The following is a 6498-nucleotide window of genomic DNA, read 5'->3' as shown; positions in this document are numbered from 1 at the left end:
GGAAAGAAAACGTTAATGTAACAGCACGTGGCTCACATACTCATACGTAAAAATTTGCGCCCGTTGCGGTGGCCGGGAATCGAACCCGGATCAACTGCTTGGAAGGCAACTATGCTCACCATTACACCACCACCGCACAGCCGCTGCTCGTAACGCCGCGCTGTGTCGGCTTCCCGGCCGCCGGCAGCGGCCCACGGTGATAGTAGCTGTAGGCGCTTTACGAGGTAGGAGGGTGCATCCACACGCGTTCGGGCAGCGCCTCCACGCACGCTGCGTCTTTGGGCAAGACTCGTCGCCGCGGCCGCAAGGTTACTCACACGATAGTGATGAGCGGTCGCTTTAAGGCAGTGTAGTGGGGGACTCCGCGTGTGTAGCACTTTTTTCGGCTGTATCCGGCGTCGTTGGGTGGCAATCCCACTTTCCCTGCAGACAGCTACTCTGGAATATGCTCGGGAAGCACGGCCGACCGCCCCCAACAAATGCAACTAAAAAAATGAGAACAACAACTAAAAAAGTGGTAGGTTGTTCGCCTACCACTCGGGCGGCCCGGGTTCGATTCCCGGCCGATGCATCGTTTCGCTGTTCTCGCTATAATGTTGCCGCGCCGATTGCTCGTTTGAGCTGCGTCAGCCTCAGGAATGTATAGCAGGATTCGCTGTGAGAAGAACCAAACACGCAGCTCGCAAGAGACCGTACTTGGACGGACGCGTGCTATTTCTGAACTCTAGCGTCAGCCTGGCCCTACAGGCCGCTGTGTTCAGGTGCCGCAAGGGCGATGTACTGTAACCTCAGGCAGTGCTGCTTTCCGTTGAAAAAGCCGCGGCAGCAGTTTAATCTAGCAATTCGGGAAAGCACGTGTTGCAACACAACAGATTCTTGAGAAAGCGCCAACTGTCTATCTCTAATATGCGAGACTTACCAAGTTTCCTGGGACGATGCTTGCAAACGTGCCTCGGTAGCGCAGTGGGTAGCGTGTAAGTTTCATAATCTTAAGGTCGTGAGTTCGATCCTCACCCGGGGCATTTAATTTGCTGTACATCATGGCTGAATTAACGGCGTTGCTGTTGCTAGGGAACGAACTGAATTGTCGTTTGTTATCCACAAGGAGCCCACGCCTCAGCGTCAAAATGTTTACATCCAGCTATGGCAAGGTACAGCTTTGACCTTTCTCCTCCCCTGTTATGAGTAAAATATGATTGCAAACTGCAATGAATTGTCAGTTTCGAGCTGTGCGCCATGCCAGTCTGCAAGCGCAAATATGCTCGCAAACAGAGAACACCACTAAGTCCGGATTCAGCACGAAAAGCGAGAGGAGAGGGAGTAAATCTGACGTTTATCGAGCAAATCCGGTGTGGTCTAGTGGCTAGGATACCTGGCTTTCACCCAGGAGGCCCGGGTTCGATTCCCGGTACCGGAAGGGAAGTTTTTGCGCACACGACCCTCCATGTTTTGGCCCTCCAACCCTCGTTTGTCGCCCCCCTTCCGGAGCTTCAACCGAGCGTAATCGGGGAAACAGGCACGAGATGCAATTACTGTCAGCACCGGGATAAAGGGAGAAGAGGCACTGGTCCGCTGTTGGGCTGCTACCAGCGTCAGTGGCAAGTCGGTGAAGTCGCCAGTTGCGCCAGAAGCCAGCAATTACCGTAGTACGCCTACACACGCGTTCCAGTTATTCACATTGCCTGCAGCTGCTCCATCCACAGCAAGCGTGAGCCCGGATAGCTCAGTCGGTAGAGCATTAGGCTTTTAACCTAAGGGTCCAGGGTTCGAGTCCCTGTCCGGGCGAAGATTTTAACGCTTCCGTAATGGCTCGTCTCGTAGCGCTGGTAGCCCTGCCGTAATCAGTGCACGGAGTTCGTTTCCTGTCAACATTCTGCGCAGAACGGTTTGATTTTTCACGATTCGAGGGCACGTTTGGCTGCGAGCAGTCGTGGCCGAGTGGTTAAGGCGTCTGACTAGAAATCAGATTCCCTCTGGGAGCGTAGGTTCGAGTCCTACCGACTGCGTCTCTTTTTTTTTTTTTTTTTTTTGTTTAAGAAGAAGGAGCACAAAACTTCGCAGTTTGCCTGTCGTTATGGTACTTCGCTACACCTCACCTCTCACAGCCGTTTATATCGCCTGTCCTCTTGATAAGGGCGAATTCCAAGCGTCAGCTTTCGCGTCAGCCGAGCAAAGTCGGGACAAGTCGGGACATACTACAGGATGGCCTGGAGTGGAGCAACGACGGAAAGAAAACGTTAATGTAACAGCACGTGGCTCACATACTCATACGTAAAAATTTGCGCCCGTTGCGGTGGCCGGGAATCGAACCCGGATCAACTGCTTGGAAGGCAACTATGCTCACCATTACACCACCACCGCACAGCCGCTGCTCGTAACGCCGCGCTGTGTCGGCTTCCCGGCCGCCGGCAGCGGCCCACGGTGATAGTAGCTGTAGGCGCTTTACGAGGTAGGAGGGTGCATCCACACGCGTTCGGGCAGCGCCTCCACGCACGCTGCGTCTTTGGGCAAGACTCGTCGCCGCGGCCGCAAGGTTACTCACACGATAGTGATGAGCGGTCGCTTTAAGGCAGTGTAGTGGGGGACTCCGCGTGTGTAGCACTTTTTTCGGCTGTATCCGGCGTCGTTGGGTGGCAATCCCACTTTCCCTGCAGACAGCTACTCTGGAATATGCTCGGGAAGCACGGCCGACCGCCCCCAACAAATGCAACTAAAAAAATGAGAACAACAACTAAAAAAGTGGTAGGTTGTTCGCCTACCACTCGGGCGGCCCGGGTTCGATTCCCGGCCGATGCATCGTTTCGCTGTTCTCGCTATAATGTTGCCGCGCCGATTGCTCGTTTGAGCTGCGTCAGCCTCAGGAATGTATAGCAGGATTCGCTGTGAGAAGAACCAAACACGCAGCTCGCAAGAGACCGTACTTGGACGGACGCGTGCTATTTCTGAACTCTAGCGTCAGCCTGGCCCTACAGGCCGCTGTGTTCAGGTGCCGCAAGGGCGATGTACTGTAACCTCAGGCAGTGCTGCTTTCCGTTGAAAAAGCCGCGGCAGCAGTTTAATCTAGCAATTCGGGAAAGCACGTGTTGCAACACAACAGATTCTTGAGAAAGCGCCAACTGTCTATCTCTAATATGCGAGACTTACCAAGTTTCCTGGGACGATGCTTGCAAACGTGCCTCGGTAGCGCAGTGGGTAGCGTGTAAGTTTCATAATCTTAAGGTCGTGAGTTCGATCCTCACCCGGGGCATTTAATTTGCTGTACATCATGGCTGAATTAACGGCGTTGCTGTTGCTAGGGAACGAACTGAATTGTCGTTTGTTATCCACAAGGAGCCCACGCCTCAGCGTCAAAATGTTTACATCCAGCTATGGCAAGGTACAGCTTTGACCTTTCTCCTCCCCTGTTATGAGTAAAATATGATGCAAACTGCAATGAATTGTCAGTTTCGAGCTGTGCGCCATGCCAGTCTGCAAGCGCAAATATGCTCGCAAACAGAGAACACCACTAAGTCCGGATTCAGCACGAAAAGCGAGAGGAGAGGGAGTAAATCTGACGTTTATCGAGCAAATCCGGTGTGGTCTAGTGGCTAGGATACCTGGCTTTCACCCAGGAGGCCCGGGTTCGATTCCCGGTACCGGAAGGGAAGTTTTTGCGCACACGACCCTCCATGTTTTGGCCCTCCAACCCTCGTTTGTCGCCCCCCTTCCGGAGCTTCAACCGAGCGTAATCGGGGAAACAGGCACGAGATGCAATTACTGTCAGCACCGGGATAAAGGGAGAAGAGGCACTGGTCCGCTGTTGGGCTGCTACCAGCGTCAGTGGCAAGTCGGTGAAGTCGCCAGTTGCGCCAGAAGCCAGCAATTACCGTAGTACGCCTACACACGCGTTCCAGTTATTCACATTGCCTGCAGCTGCTCCATCCACAGCAAGCGTGAGCCCGGATAGCTCAGTCGGTAGAGCATTAGGCTTTTAACCTAAGGGTCCAGGGTTCGAGTCCCTGTCCGGGCGAAGATTTTAACGCTTCCGTAATGGCTCGTCTCGTAGCGCTGGTAGCCCTGCCGTAATCAGTGCACGGAGTTCGTTTCCTGTCAACATTCTGCGCAGAACGGTTTGATTTTTCACGATTCGAGGGCACGTTTGGCTGCGAGCAGTCGTGGCCGAGTGGTTAAGGCGTCTGACTAGAAATCAGATTCCCTCTGGGAGCGTAGGTTCGAGTCCTACCGACTGCGTCTCTTTTTTTTTTTTTTTTTTTTGTTTAAGAAGAAGGAGCACAAAACTTCGCAGTTTGCCTGTCGTTATGGTACTTCGCTACACCTCACCTCTCACAGCCGTTTATATCGCCTGTCCTCTTGATAAGGGCGAATTCCAAGCGTCAGCTTTCGCGTCAGCCGAGCAAAGTCGGGACAAGTCGGGACATACTACAGGATGGCCTGGAGTGGAGCAACGACGGAAAGAAAACGTTAATGTAACAGCACGTGGCTCACATACTCATACGTAAAAATTTGCGCCCGTTGCGGTGGCCGGGAATCGAACCCGGATCAACTGCTTGGAAGGCAACTATGCTCACCATTACACCACCACCGCACAGCCGCTGCTCGTAACGCCGCGCTGTGTCGGCTTCCCGGCCGCCGGCAGCGGCCCACGGTGATAGTAGCTGTAGGCGCTTTACGAGGTAGGAGGGTGCATCCACACGCGTTCGGGCAGCGCCTCCACGCACGCTGCGTCTTTGGGCAAGACTCGTCGCCGCGGCCGCAAGGTTACTCACACGATAGTGATGAGCGGTCGCTTTAAGGCAGTGTAGTGGGGGACTCCGCGTGTGTAGCACTTTTTTCGGCTGTATCCGGCGTCGTTGGGTGGCAATCCCACTTTCCCTGCAGACAGCTACTCTGGAATATGCTCGGGAAGCACGGCCGACCGCCCCCAACAAATGCAACTAAAAAAATGAGAACAACAACTAAAAAAGTGGTAGGTTGTTCGCCTACCACTCGGGCGGCCCGGGTTCGATTCCCGGCCGATGCATCGTTTCGCTGTTCTCGCTATAATGTTGCCGCGCCGATTGCTCGTTTGAGCTGCGTCAGCCTCAGGAATGTATAGCAGGATTCGCTGTGAGAAGAACCAAACACGCAGCTCGCAAGAGACCGTACTTGGACGGACGCGTGCTATTTCTGAACTCTAGCGTCAGCCTGGCCCTACAGGCCGCTGTGTTCAGGTGCCGCAAGGGCGATGTACTGTAACCTCAGGCAGTGCTGCTTTCCGTTGAAAAAGCCGCGGCAGCAGTTTAATCTAGCAATTCGGGAAAGCACGTGTTGCAACACAACAGATTCTTGAGAAAGCGCCAACTGTCTATCTCTAATATGCGAGACTTACCAAGTTTCCTGGGACGATGCTTGCAAACGTGCCTCGGTAGCGCAGTGGGTAGCGTGTAAGTTTCATAATCTTAAGGTCGTGAGTTCGATCCTCACCCGGGGCATTTAATTTGCTGTACATCATGGCTGAATTAACGGCGTTGCTGTTGCTAGGGAACGAACTGAATTGTCGTTTGTTATCCACAAGGAGCCCACGCCTCAGCGTCAAAATGTTTACATCCAGCTATGGCAAGGTACAGCTTTGACCTTTCTCCTCCCCTGTTATGAGTAAAATATGATGCAAACTGCAATGAATTGTCAGTTTCGAGCTGTGCGCCATGCCAGTCTGCAAGCGCAAATATGCTCGCAAACAGAGAACACCACTAAGTCCGGATTCAGCACGAAAAGCGAGAGGAGAGGGAGTAAATCTGACGTTTATCGAGCAAATCCGGTGTGGTCTAGTGGCTAGGATACCTGGCTTTCACCCAGGAGGCCCGGGTTCGATTCCCGGTACCGGAAGGGAAGTTTTTGCGCACACGACCCTCCATGTTTTGGCCCTCCAACCCTCGTTTGTCGCCCCCCTTCCGGAGCTTCAACCGAGCGTAATCGGGGAAACAGGCACGAGATGCAATTACTGTCAGCACCGGGATAAAGGGAGAAGAGGCACTGGTCCGCTGTTGGGCTGCTACCAGCGTCAGTGGCAAGTCGGTGAAGTCGCCAGTTGCGCCAGAAGCCAGCAATTACCGTAGTACGCCTACACACGCGTTCCAGTTATTCACATTGCCTGCAGCTGCTCCATCCACAGCAAGCGTGAGCCCGGATAGCTCAGTCGGTAGAGCATTAGGCTTTTAACCTAAGGGTCCAGGGTTCGAGTCCCTGTCCGGGCGAAGATTTTAACGCTTCCGTAATGGCTCGTCTCGTAGCGCTGGTAGCCCTGCCGTAATCAGTGCACGGAGTTCGTTTCCTGTCAACATTCTGCGCAGAACGGTTTGATTTTTCACGATTCGAGGGCACGTTTGGCTGCGAGCAGTCGTGGCCGAGTGGTTAAGGCGTCTGACTAGAAATCAGATTCCCTCTGGGAGCGTAGGTTCGAGTCCTACCGACTGCGTCTCTTTTTTTTTTTTTTTTTTTTGTTTAAGAAGAAGGAGCACA

General features: G+C 53.5%; 15 non-coding genes across 15 annotated transcripts; 12 read left to right on the top strand and 3 right to left on the bottom strand.

The window, feature by feature from the left end:
- Positions 1-64: 64 nt before the first annotated feature.
- Trnag-ucc lies at positions 65-136 on the bottom strand. The gene has a single exon. It is a non-coding gene; the product is annotated as a tRNA-Gly (tRNA).
- An 813-nt stretch (positions 137-949) lies between these two features.
- On the top strand, positions 950-1022 carry Trnam-cau. The gene has a single exon. It is a non-coding gene; the product is annotated as a tRNA-Met (tRNA).
- A 323-nt stretch (positions 1023-1345) lies between these two features.
- Trnae-uuc lies at positions 1346-1417 on the top strand. The gene has a single exon. It is a non-coding gene; the product is annotated as a tRNA-Glu (tRNA).
- Positions 1418-1712: 295 nt separating this feature from the next.
- On the top strand, positions 1713-1785 carry Trnak-uuu. Its single transcript has one exon. It is a non-coding gene; the product is annotated as a tRNA-Lys (tRNA).
- Positions 1786-1924: 139 nt separating this feature from the next.
- Positions 1925-2006, top strand: Trnas-aga. The gene has a single exon. It is a non-coding gene; the product is annotated as a tRNA-Ser (tRNA).
- A 283-nt stretch (positions 2007-2289) lies between these two features.
- Positions 2290-2361, bottom strand: Trnag-ucc. Its single transcript has one exon. It is a non-coding gene; the product is annotated as a tRNA-Gly (tRNA).
- An 813-nt stretch (positions 2362-3174) lies between these two features.
- Trnam-cau lies at positions 3175-3247 on the top strand. Its single transcript has one exon. It is a non-coding gene; the product is annotated as a tRNA-Met (tRNA).
- Positions 3248-3569: 322 nt separating this feature from the next.
- Trnae-uuc lies at positions 3570-3641 on the top strand. The gene has a single exon. It is a non-coding gene; the product is annotated as a tRNA-Glu (tRNA).
- Positions 3642-3936: 295 nt separating this feature from the next.
- Positions 3937-4009, top strand: Trnak-uuu. Its single transcript has one exon. It is a non-coding gene; the product is annotated as a tRNA-Lys (tRNA).
- A 139-nt stretch (positions 4010-4148) lies between these two features.
- Positions 4149-4230, top strand: Trnas-aga. The gene has a single exon. It is a non-coding gene; the product is annotated as a tRNA-Ser (tRNA).
- A 283-nt stretch (positions 4231-4513) lies between these two features.
- Positions 4514-4585, bottom strand: Trnag-ucc. The gene has a single exon. It is a non-coding gene; the product is annotated as a tRNA-Gly (tRNA).
- Positions 4586-5398: 813 nt separating this feature from the next.
- On the top strand, positions 5399-5471 carry Trnam-cau. The gene has a single exon. It is a non-coding gene; the product is annotated as a tRNA-Met (tRNA).
- Positions 5472-5793: 322 nt separating this feature from the next.
- Trnae-uuc lies at positions 5794-5865 on the top strand. The gene has a single exon. It is a non-coding gene; the product is annotated as a tRNA-Glu (tRNA).
- Positions 5866-6160: 295 nt separating this feature from the next.
- Positions 6161-6233, top strand: Trnak-uuu. The gene has a single exon. It is a non-coding gene; the product is annotated as a tRNA-Lys (tRNA).
- A 139-nt stretch (positions 6234-6372) lies between these two features.
- Trnas-aga lies at positions 6373-6454 on the top strand. The gene has a single exon. It is a non-coding gene; the product is annotated as a tRNA-Ser (tRNA).
- The last annotated feature ends 44 nt before the right edge of the window (positions 6455-6498 follow it).

The sequence above is a fragment of the Schistocerca americana genome, unplaced genomic scaffold (genome assembly GCF_021461395.2).
Source record: "Schistocerca americana isolate TAMUIC-IGC-003095 unplaced genomic scaffold, iqSchAmer2.1 HiC_scaffold_1512, whole genome shotgun sequence".
Taxonomy (NCBI): Eukaryota; Metazoa; Arthropoda; class Insecta; order Orthoptera; family Acrididae; genus Schistocerca; species Schistocerca americana.
Note: the sequence above shows the minus strand (reverse complement) of the source record. Positions and strands in the feature narration are given on the sequence as shown.